Source organism: Muntiacus reevesi, chromosome 6 (genome assembly GCF_963930625.1).
Source record: "Muntiacus reevesi chromosome 6, mMunRee1.1, whole genome shotgun sequence".
Taxonomy (NCBI): Eukaryota; Metazoa; Chordata; class Mammalia; order Artiodactyla; family Cervidae; genus Muntiacus; species Muntiacus reevesi.
This window is the reverse complement of record NC_089254.1, coordinates 31,143,753-31,156,458: the sequence shown is the minus strand read 5'-3', so window position 1 is coordinate 31,156,458 and position 12,706 is coordinate 31,143,753.

The window sequence follows — 12,706 nt, the reverse complement described above, 5'->3', positions numbered from 1 at the left end:
AACTGAACAACAGCAAATGTTATCAAATACTTTTTCTATCAAGATGAACATGTGATTCCTCTCCTTTTTTCTCTGTATGTCGTTAATCACATTGATTGACTTTTTGATGTTAACCCACCCTGGAATAAATAAACTGGGTTGTGCTGTATTATCTTTTTTACATATCTTTACATTAAGTAAGGTGATTTTTATTTGGGATTTTTGCACATTCATGAAAGTGGTTGGTCTGTGATTGTTCTTTCTTATAGTGTCCTTGTCTAGATTTGTCATTAAGATTATCTGACTTTACAAGTTGGGAAATGCTCTTTTATTCTGTTTTGTAGGAGAATTTGTGTACAGTTAATATTATTTCTTTCTTAAACTTTTGAAAGAATTCACCAGGGAAGAAATCTGAACCACGAATTGTCTTTGTGGGAAGTCTTTTAGTAATAGCCTCAATTTATTTAATAGATACTGAACAATTCAGATTTCCTGTTTATTCTTTTATCATTTTTAGCGAGTTTTTCAAGGAATACACCCATTCAGGTATGTTACCAAATTTCAAGCTTCTCTAAATGTTCTTTTATCATTTAAAAATCTGGTCATTTCCCATTTTTCTCTCATGATTTTAGTAATTTCTGTTTTTCCCATTTTTTTTTCCCTTGCTGGGAGTATATAAATTTTATTACTCTCTCCAGAGAACCAGCCTTTAGCTTTGTTAATTTCCTCTGTATATTTCTTAATTTGTTGCTTTCTCTTAGCATATTTAGTATTTCCTCCCCCCCCCCCCTTTTTTAAGTTCCTGTTCTTTTTCTAATTTCTTGAGATGGAAGTTTAGATCATTGTTTTTCAGCCTTCCTTCTTTCCAATCTTTGTGTTTTCAGACCACAGATTGCCTTGTTTGACCTTGCTTTGGGATAGCAAACAAGGGGCTTCCCGGGTGGCTCAGACAGTAAAGAATCTGCCTGCAATGCAGGAGGCCCCGGGTTTGATCTCTGGGTTGGGAAGATCCCCTGGAGAAGGGAATGGCAATCCACTCCAGTAGTCTTGCCTGGAGAATTCCACGAACAGAGGATCCAGGTGGGCTACAGTCCATGGGATCGGAGAGTCAGACTCAGATTTAAAATTTGTATTTCATTATTAATTAGTTTAAAATGTTTTCTACTTTCTGTTGGGATTTCTTCTTTGACTCATTGTTTACTTTAAAAGGTACAGCTTAGCTTTCAGACAGCTGAGGATTTTCTATTTTTAGTTATTGAGTTCTAACTTAATTCCACTGTGCAGAGAGTATTCGCAAAGATTTTAAAGTTTTGAATTTTTATCTATGCTTGCTGTACAATGCAACATTTGGTCAATTTTAGTAGCTCTTTCATATGCATTTGAAAAGAATATAAACAGTCTTCTGTATTCACCAGTCCACATCCACCAATATGGAGGGACAACTCCAAGGAACTTGAGCATCTGTGGATTTTGGTTTCTTCAGGGTTCCTGGAACCAATTCCCTGCAGATATCAAGGGAGGACTGTATTCTGTCATTGTTGATTTCATGTTTTATAGATGCCATTGTGTTCCTATTTTCTCTGTCCTTCCTAGTTTTTTGTATGCTTAGCCTGATGTTAAGAGAGAGGTGTTAGATCTGTCAGATCTGTCTCTTGAGTGTAGATTTGTCTATTCCTCTGTTCTGTCATTTATTTGCTATAAATATTTTGTTGTTCGATTACCAGTTGGGTATGGATTGAGAATTGTGATCTCTTCCTAGTGATTTCATTCCTTTGTTATGAAATGTCCTTCTTTTTCTCTAATAGTGTTCCTACCTTAAAGTCTAGTTTTTTTCTGCTATTAGCTTAGTTAAAATAGGTTTCTTTTAGTTAATGTTTAGATGATATACTTTTTATTCTTAACTTTCAGTATTTCTGGGTCCTTAAAAGTGTCTCTTTATAGGCAGGATAGAATTGTATTTTACATTTCATCTAGTTTTTTATTTAGAGCATTTAGCCCATTTATATTTAATGTTATTACATTTGGGTTTATGATTACCATTTTACTATTTATGTTCACTTTTTCTCTTTTCTTGTCTTATGTATCATTATTTTTTGTTATTTCATTTATTCTATCAGAGAAGGAAATGGCAACCCACTCCAGTACTGTTGTCTGGAAAATCCCTTGGACGGAGGAGCAGGCAGGCTACAGTCCATGAGGTTGCAAAGAGTTGGACACGACTGAGCGACTTCACTTTCACTTATTCCATTTAGTTTTCTCTGTATGAACTTGTTGGTTATATATTATTTTTCATTTTCTGTACAGTTTACCCTTAAATAGTATGAGGCTTAGGGGTGCATACCTTCCACAAGTCAGAAATCCACGTTTAACAGTCATGCGTATGCAGTCAGCCCTCCAAACTGTGACTGCATTTACAGATTCAACCAACCGTAATCATATACTGCTGTAGTATAAATGGGAACTAAATGGTCCATGTCTAAGTGGACTTATGAACTCAAACTTGTGTTGTTCAAGGGTCAACTCTTTATATTTTTTATTTCTATCCTTTTGACCTTTGATTTACTGCAATAAATCCAAATTGAACTTTTACTGCTGCTCCAGTAATGTTAGAACCATTTATCCCCCCTCATCCCAAAATATTTTTTAATAAATATGGTGCTCATTATACTGTAATCTAATTATCTTTTTGTCTTCTATTAGAATGTGCATTTCTCAAGTCCAGGAATCATAGTTTATTGAGCATCTATTTTATTCACAGCATATAGTTCATAGTAGGGACGTTTGTCAAATGAGGTAATTATGTCCAACTAATGAAGAATAGTAGCAGTGGATATTTCTAAAACAAGGTTGAAGGCAAACTAAAGAACCATTCTCACTTCTTTTTTTAAAAAAAAGCCACCCTTATGAATAATCTCTAATGAGGGGGTTTTAAACATCAAATAGCTTTAGATTCACAGATACAGAGAGCAAGCTAGTGGTTACCAGTGGGGGGACGACTGGGGGAGGGGTAGTGTAAGGGTAGGAGATTAAGAGGTACATGCTTTTTAAAAATTTTGTTTTTGCATATTTTATACTAGGTATAAAATAAACTACAAGGATATATTGTACAGCATGAGGAATATAGCAGATATTTTCTAGTAGTTATCAGTGGCTATAACCTTTAAAAACAGTGAGAAAACATAAAAAGCATTGAAATTTAAAAATCTAATAGCTTTAGTAGTAGAACTGTCTATCTAGTTTACTAGATAGCTTGTCGCTATTATTGTTTAGTTGCAAAGTTGTGTCCCACTCTTTTTGTGACCCTGTGGGCTGTAGCCTTCCAGGCACCTCTCTCCATAGAATTTCCCAGGCAAGGATACTGGAGTGAGTTGCCATTGCCTTCTCCAGGGGATCTTCCCAATCCAGGGATCGAACCCTCATCATCTGTGTTGGCAGACAGATTCTTTACCACTGAGCCACCTGGGAAGCCTTGATAGCTTACTTATGTTAAAATACATTACTTGAATATTTTCGTTTGTCTTTGGACAAAGAAGAATTGAATTCCAAAGTGATATGTGATACAGGTGTCCAGTGAAAGTATTCTTTATTAAGCTGATTTTCATTGGAAATTATTTCATATAAGAAATCAAATGAGTTAATTTAAGATGGGAAATTTTTTTTTTGTTGGAATACTTTCTAATTTTAAACAAGTTGTAAAAAATTGCTTTGTCCTACACATACTAATGAAATTAACAAAGACTAAACACAAGGAATATTAAAAGCAGCAAGGGAGAAACACCAAGTAACATTCAAAGGAAACTCCATACGTTTAACAGCTGATCTTTCAGCAGAAACTCTGCAGGTCAGAAGGGAATGGCGGGATATATTTAAAGGACTGAAAGGGAAAAACCTACAACCAAGATTACTGTACCCGGCAAGGATCTCATTCAAAATTGATGGAGAAATAAAAAGCTTTTCAGACAAGCAGAAGTTAAGAGAATTCAGTACCACCAAACCAGCTTTACCACAAATGTTAAAGGGACTTATATAGTCAAGAAATACAACAGAAGAGAAAAGATCTACAAAATCAACCCCAAACAATTAAGAAAATTGCAATAGGAACATATATATCAATAATTACTTTCAATGTAAATAGATTAAGTGCTCCCACCAAAAGAAGCAGATTGGCTGAATGGATACAAAAACAAGACCCATATATATGCTGTCTACAAGAAACCCACTTCAGATGTAAAGACACATATAGACTGAAAGTGAGAGGATGGAAAAATATATTCCATGCAAATGGGAAGCAAAAGAAAGTATTTTTTACTTTCAAAAGAAAGTTTGTTTTTTTTTTAACTGGATTATCAAGCCTCATATCAGACAAAATAGACCTTAAACTAAAGAAGATTACAAGAGATAATGAAGGACATTACATATTGACCAAGGGATCAATCCAAGCAGAAGACGTAATAATTGTAAATATCTATGCACCAAGATAGGAGCACCTCAATACATAAGACAAACACTAATAGTCATAAAAGCAGAAATTGACAGTAGCACAATAATAGTAGGAGACTTTGACACCCCACTCACACCAATGGACAGATCATCAAAACAAAATAAGGAAACACAAGTCATAAATGATACATTAGATGAGATGGATCTCATTGATAACTTCAGGACACTCCATCCAAATGCAAAAGAATACACCTTGTTCTCATGTGCGCATGAAACATTCTCCAGGATAGACCACATCTTGGGTCACAAATCAAACTTCAGTAAATTTAAGAAAATTGAAATCATATCAAGCATCTTCTCCAACCACGACACTATGAGACTAGATATCAGTTACAAGTAAAAAACTAAAAAACACAAACCCATGGAAATTAAACAGCACGTTTCTAAATAACCAACAGGTTTCTGAAGAAATCAAAAGGGAAGTCAAAAACTTTTTAGAAACAAATGACAATGAAAATATGACAACTCAAAACCTATGGCATGCAGTCAAAGAGTCCTAAGATGGAAATTTATGGCAATGCAATCCTACCTCAAGAAACAAGAAAAATATCAAATAGACAACCTAACTTTACACCTAAAGCAACTGGAAAAAGAAGAACAAAAACCTGTCAAAATCAGTAGAAGAAAACATAAAGATCTGAGCAGAAATAAGTAAAAAAGAAATGAAAGAAACAGTAGTAAAGATTAATAAAACCAAAAGCTGGTTCTTTCAGAAGATAAACAAAATTGACAAACCTTTAGCCAGACTCATCAAAGAATAGAGAAGAATCAAATCAACAAAATTAGAAATGAAAAAGGAGAGGTTGCAACAGTGACAATGCGGAAACACAAAGGATAATAGAGACTATTATGAACGACTATATGGCAATAAAATGGATAACCTGGAAGAAATGGACAGGTTCTTAGAAAAGTTCAGTCTTCCAAGACTGAACCAGGAAGAAATAAAAGTTATGAACAACCCAATTACAAGCACTAAAATTGAAGCTGTGATTAAAAAATCTCCCCAAAAATAAAAGCCCAGAATATATAAGCAGCTTATACAACTCAATACCAGAAAAGCAAACAGCCCAATCAAAAAGTGGGAAAAAGACCTAAAAGACCTTTCTCCAAAGAAGACTTACAGATGGCTAACACACACATGAAAAGATGCTCAACATCACTCATTATTAGAAAAATACAAATCAAAACCACAATGAGATATCACCTCCTACTGCTCAGAATGGCCATCATCAAAAAAGTCTACAAACAATAAATGCTGGAGAAGGTGTGGAGAAAAGGGAATCCTCTTGCACTGTTGGTGGGAATGTAAAGTGATACAGCCATTGTGGAAGATGGTGTGGAGATTCCTTTAAAAACTAGGATTAAAACCACCATATGACCCAGCAATCCCACTCCTAAGCATATACTCTGAGGAAACCAAAATTGAAAAAGACACATGTATCCCATTGTTCATTGCAGCACTGTTTACAATAACTAGAACATGGAAGGCACCTAGATGTTCATTGACAGATGAATGGATACAGAAGTTGTGGTCCATATACACAATGGGATATTACTCAGCCATAAAAGGAAATGCATTTGAGTCAGTTCTGATGAGGTGGATGAACCTAGAACCTATTATACAGAGTGAAGTGAGTTGGAAAGAGATAAATCTCATATTCTAATGCATATACACGGAATCTAGAAAAATGGTACTGAAGAATTTATTTACAAGGCTGCAGTGGAGAAACAGACATAAAGAATAGACTTATGGACATGGGGAGATGGGAGGAGAGGGTGAGAGGTATGGAAAGAGTAACGTGGAAACTTGCATTACCATTTGTAAAATAGATAGCCAACGGGAATTTGCTGTATGGCTCAGAAAGGTCAAACAGGGGCTCTTTATCAACTTAGAGGAGTGGGATGGGGAGGGAGATGGGAGGGAGCTTCTAAAGGGAGGGGTATGTGTATACCTATGGCTGAGTCATGTTGAGGTTTGACAGAAAACAACAAAATTCTGTAAAACAATTATCCTTCAATAAAGTTTTTAAAAATGTTTATAAAATTGTCTCGTCCTTTTGTTTAAAGATAGTGCTTCAGGTTATTTTTCATGTTATGCAATCTGCTGTCGTCAGTCTGCTTATGTAGCAATACTAGATGTTAATATGATATCTCAGTCTTAGGTGTTTAGATTAACAGTTCTGTTTTACAAGCAATTTTGATGGTACACATGGGAACAATATTTTAAAATACACCTCTCTCTCTCTCATTTGTTTTACACTAAGCAAAATTTAAAAAGAAAAAAATGGTAAACTGTGTCAAAAGAGACTTTTGCGTTTCAGGGTATATATTCCAGGGAAGAGGGTTGGAACTTTTTTCTTCTGTGTTTCAATAAAACTTTATAGAAACAGGCGACTGGTTGGTTTTTGCCTGTGGACGATAGTCTCAGACTCCTGCTAAAAGGGTATGTGAAAAGGTTTTTTCTACTTATAAAGGAGAGTTAAATTTTAGGAAAGATAAAGGGGGAAAACAAACGATTGTTGGGACTTCTTAACTGTCGTAAAACTTTAAAAGAAAATAAGGTGAATTGCTGATTCAGAATGATTTGGGAGGGGTTTCTGGTATAAACTAAAAGAAATAGGCTTTCCAATGAATAGATACCTGGATATGGTGCTCATTATCATCCATAGTCACTATTTTACGTTTGGGGTGGATTGTATCATATCTCTTGGCAGCCATCTCCTTGTTGATTATTGATAATAGATACAGCAATGGCAGAGGATAGTTACCCCACCCCTTGGTAAAGACTACTTGCAACACTAATATATTATAAGGAATCCTGTAAATTTGGTGTGGTAGTAGTGGAAAGAATTCTCTTACAATTTGGATACTTATGTGACTTTTTAAAATATCACTCATAAATGATTATAGCTTTTCTGAACCCCTTTTGATTTTGAAATGTAATGATTTTATATGCCTTTATGTACTTTGTTTATCTTCAGGTATAATTCCATATAAAGGAATATAAAAATATATATAAGAAAATCTGATTTTGTGAAATTAACATTTTTCTGATGCATGTTTGACAAATAGTTAAGATTATATAAGCTTGTGTTAAAGAGATGGAAATATATTTCTTTCCTACTTGATTCTTCTCTGTGTATGTGAATACATCTTTGTATATTACTAATACAGGGCCTTTAAATATTAAAGATAAATTTCTACTTTTAAATAGTTTGTTTTCTAATCAAGAGTGAGATATTTCATGAAGTCATTTTGGGGGGACCTGCAATGAGCTGCTTTTTTTATTGCATGTAGTTGATTTATAATATCCTGTTAGTTTCAAGTATACAGCATAGTGATCCAGCTATATGGATGTAGATATTCCTTTTCAGATTCTTTTCCCTCATAGATTATTGCAAAATACTGAGTATAGTTCCCTGTGCTGCACAGTAGGTCCTGGTTGGTAATCATTTTGTATATAGTCGTATGTATCTATTAATCCTGAACTCTTTAATTTATCACTTCCCCATCTTTCCTCTTTAGTAACTTGTTTGTTTTCTATGTCTGTGAGTCTCTTTCTGTTTTGCAAATAAGTTTCTTTGTATCATTCTTTTAAAAGTTTCACATATGAATGGTATCATATGATACTTGACTTTCTGTCTGGCTTACTTCACTGCATATGATAATCTCTAGACCCATCCATATTACTGCGGATAGCATTATTTCATTCTTTTCTATGGCTGAGTAATATTCCGTTGTATATATGTACCACGTTTTCTTTATCCATTCATCTGTTGATGGACATTTACTTGCTTCCACATCTTGGCTATTGTAAATAGTGATGCTATGAACATTAGGATGCGTGTATCTTTTCAAATTATGTTCTCTGAGGATATGTGCTCAGGAGTGGGATTGCTGGATCAGGTAGTAACTTTGTCTTTAGTTTTTTCGGAAAAGCTATTTTATTTTTGACTTTGTTGTCACATTTTTTGCCTTTAATTATTTGTTGTTACTGTTATGTTAGAAACTTGTTTACTGTGGAAGGAATTAATTTAAATAGGTGTAATGAAGATTTTTTTTTTAAATGTAGTTTTGGTAAACATCTTTCTTGATATGTTTCCAATGGGAAAAAGGTAGTTCCTGCTTTCTTAAATTTGATGATTTTAGACACAATCATTTTTTTAATTTCTGAACTAACAAAAATTTTCTTTGGACATTGAAGGTAGGAAAGAGAATCTTTTAAGACAGATGTTTCAAAAAACAGCATTTAATTAAAAGACCCTTTTATGTAAATTTTTTTCTTTTTAATTCCTATGTAAAAGATGTTACTTAGACTTGATTTGGTATTTTTAGACATTCATCAAATTGTTATTTCATTATTTTAAAATCAGTACTCTTTGGGAAATAGATGACTAATATTAATGTCATCATTATCAGGAAATAGCTCAGCATCTGTGTGATATTTTTTAGATGTACTGAAATTCTTTTTACAGGTTTGGTTTTTATAACATGTCTTAGTTATTGGATTTTGGAGGAAAGGATTCTCATTTTCTGGCATAATGGAGCTAGCCACATAATTCTAGAGAAGTAAATGCTGAATGGGAAGACTTGGCTAGCTAGAAGTAAAAGCATGGATTCTAAAGAACTAATTTGCCTTCTGAAGTTTTGATTTGTGTTGACAGGAGGTTAACAGGCTATAATTGATGAAGCAATGCTGGGAAATAGTAATTTCTTCATTATTAACCTTGTTATCATAGAAATTATTTGAAATGCTTTCTCAGCCTTAAAATATCTTCCTGATTGAAAATAACAGAAAATGTGTTTAATGATATGCTTTAGGATATTTACACTTTGCTTTTGTTTTAGTTTTTAGTCACATATTGACTTACAAGTAATCTGATGCTCCAAGATTCACCATTTTAAATTTTTGTCATGCACATGGTGTCTTCTATAGGAGATGATCTACTATAACAACATGACAGAAAGATTCATATTTTATTGACTATTGATTGATCTGTACAGGCCTCTTGATGCTACAAAAGAATGTATGTTACTCTTCATGACTTTTCCTTCCTATTACATTTACAAAGAACATTTGTGAGGTATTTTTATGTTATTCCTGGAGGACAGTAGTGGCTGAAATCTTACCAGGCTGTTACAGGTGGAAATTGAGTTCTAGCTCTTTTTGGTGAAATAATCACTCTGTTATTATCTTTAAATATCATTTTCAGTTCATTTCACCTGTGTGCTTACTATCTTAAATGCCATACTTCTTTGAAATTGAGGTAGATTACTGCTACCTTGAATGTGACTGCAGAGTTAGATTTTCCAGTCTGTTCTATTAAAGATTAGAAACATTCAAAAGTTTCCTTCTTTTTAGGTCAAAGATGGAAGTGGAGACTATATGGCTTTTGTTTATTCATTTTAGGAACAGTTAGCATTTCTTTCTCTTATGAAATAAGAACATTAAACTTTTCTGTTATTGTTAAAAGTTTGCTGAAGATTGACAGCACTTTTCTAGTGTATTGTCAATGAAAAGGGCATAGGAAACAAAAGTGGATTTCAAGTCCCTGCTTTAATTTGATTTTGGTTTACTTTGTTTTTATTTCTATTCATATACTGACGCATTACATGTAGTATTTATCTACTTCCATCAATTACTTCATAGTTATTCTTTTTTTGTCTGTATCTTTTACATAGTGGCTCCTCCATGGAGCTCTAGTTGCTGTAAATAATACTATAGTTGAACATTAATCTGTCTCAGCCTTTTTGGGTTAGATTTATTTGAACCAAAGAAGACTGAAATATGAGTGACTGGTTTCTCAAGGATGTGTAATCACTGCCATTCTAGTTGCATTGTTATTTCATTCCATACAAAGAATACCGTGGGCTAGTGGCTCTCAAAGTGTGCTCCTGAACTCAGACCCTTTCAGAGGTCTGAAACATCAGTAATATTTTCTTAACATGTCCGGGATATTATATGCTTTTTTGTTCCCATTTTTAAACCAAGTGTAAGTGGAGTTTTCCAGAGACTGCATGGTGTGTGATATTAGAATAGCTTGAATGCGGAAACAGATGTGAGATGCTAGTTATTGTCTGTTAAGTACAACACTAAGGATATTTGCAAAGATTTAAATACTATTACCACTTTTAGTTTTGACAAATATAGTTTTAATAAAAATATTTATGCTAACATGGAATGGGTTTCTTTGGTTTGAGGACTGTAAGGCAGTCTTCACTTTGCACAGTTCCCATTTGCACTGATTTTAGTTACTAGAATTTAATAATAGCAGTCCCTACAACAACAACTCCCTGGTGGTTCAGGCAGTAAAGAAAGAAAGTGAAAGTCACTCAGTTGTGTCCAACTCTGTGACTCCATGGACAATGCAGTCCATGGAATTATCTAGGCCAGGATACTGGAGTGGGTATTGGTTCCCTTCTCCAGGGGATCTTCCCAACCCAGGGATCGAATCCAGGTCTCCCTGGATTCCATTGCAGATGGATTCTTTACCACCTGAGCACAAGAGAAGCCCGCCTGCAATGCAAGGACCTGGGTTCAATCCATGGGTTGCGAAGATCCCCTGGAGAAGGGAACAGATACCCACTCCAGTGTTCTTGGTTGGGAAATCCCATGGAAAAGGAGCCTGGCAGGCTATAGTCCATGGGGTCATAAAGAGTCGGACGTTACTATGTGGCTAACACTTTGACTTCTATATTAATTGTGAGTAGTTGCATAGAATAAAATTTTGCTGGTAACTCACAGATCATTGTGTAAATAACAAATGCACATCATGGTTAGTGACCAGTCACGTCATTGCTTCAGAGTCTATCTAGGATTGGTCACTATACATCTGTTACTGGTTCATATACAGAAATCAAAACCTGCAGGTATGTTGTTTCTCTGTCTCCTTTTTGTAAACCCACACGCCATTGTGTGGAAATGCAATAAAAGAGTAAATTGGCCAACAACGATGACACTGGGGCAAAGAAACAGAAAGTGATAATGCTGGAAGTAAAACTAAAATGGAACATAAATGGAACCATAGAGGAAACAGTTGATCTTTGGAATGTTGATTGAAAGTGATAGTGTTAGTCGCTCGGTTGTGTCCAACTCTTGGCAACCCCATGGACTATATAGCCTATCAGGTTCCTCTGTCCATGGGATTCTCCAGGCAAGAGTACTGGAGTGGGTTGCCATTCCCTTCTCCAGGGGATCTTCCTGACCCAAGGATCGAACCTGGGTCTTGTGCATTGCAGGCAGATTCCTTACCATCTGAGCCACCAGGGAAGCCCAAACTGCTGCCATTCAAGAGAATTTAGATAATCAGCCAGAGAAAATTATTGAAGGAAACATTGATATAAATGAACAAAGTGGTTATGACAAAAAGATGTAATAATAGTATTATAGGGCCTCTCAGAGATTCTCACTGCTTTGAAAATTCACAGGGTAAAATATTGGAACTGATTGAAACTTAGAAGAGCATGTGAAAGTTTGCCCAGGCTTCGACAACATACTCACTCATATTTTAAGTTATACAATGAGAAGAAAGGAAACACTTTTCAAACTATTCTAGATAAGTTTTTTCACAAAAAACACACCCTCTCAATATTGCTCATGTTTTAAATTACAGTGTACTGAATAACGTTTGACTATTTTTTCCATTTCCCTGTGCATTATAGCCGGCAGAGTTTTTAATGTTTCACAGAAATTTGTGAAGGGCACAGAATAATTGTAATTGTTTCTATTGATTATTGCGATCACACTGCATGATCTCAGTTTGCACAGACATTTTCATGTGCAGAGGGAGGACTGCCTGTGTTTAACTCATATAAATGAGTATCTTTATATTTGCGTTTATACTTAGGTCTTATATTTTTTGTCCTGATTGAATGAGCATTGCCAGTAAGCCTAAAACCTAAGGAACAATTTGTACTCCTTTATCTCCCGTGTGTGTGTGTGTGTGTGTGTGCGCGCACGTGTGCGTGCGTTCAGTCGCTTCAGTTGTGTCTGACTCTGCAAGCCTATGGACTGTAGCCCACCAGGCTCCTCTGTCCATGGGATTCTCCAGGCAAGAATACTGGAGTGGGTTGCCGTGCCCTCGTCCAGGGGATCTTCAGGACCCAGGGATCGAACCTGCACCTCTTGTGTCTTCTGCATTGGCAGAGGGGTTCTTTACCACTTGCGCCACCTGGGAAGTCCATAGTTTACCTTTCTAATTATTTAACAGCTCTCATCGTTACCCCT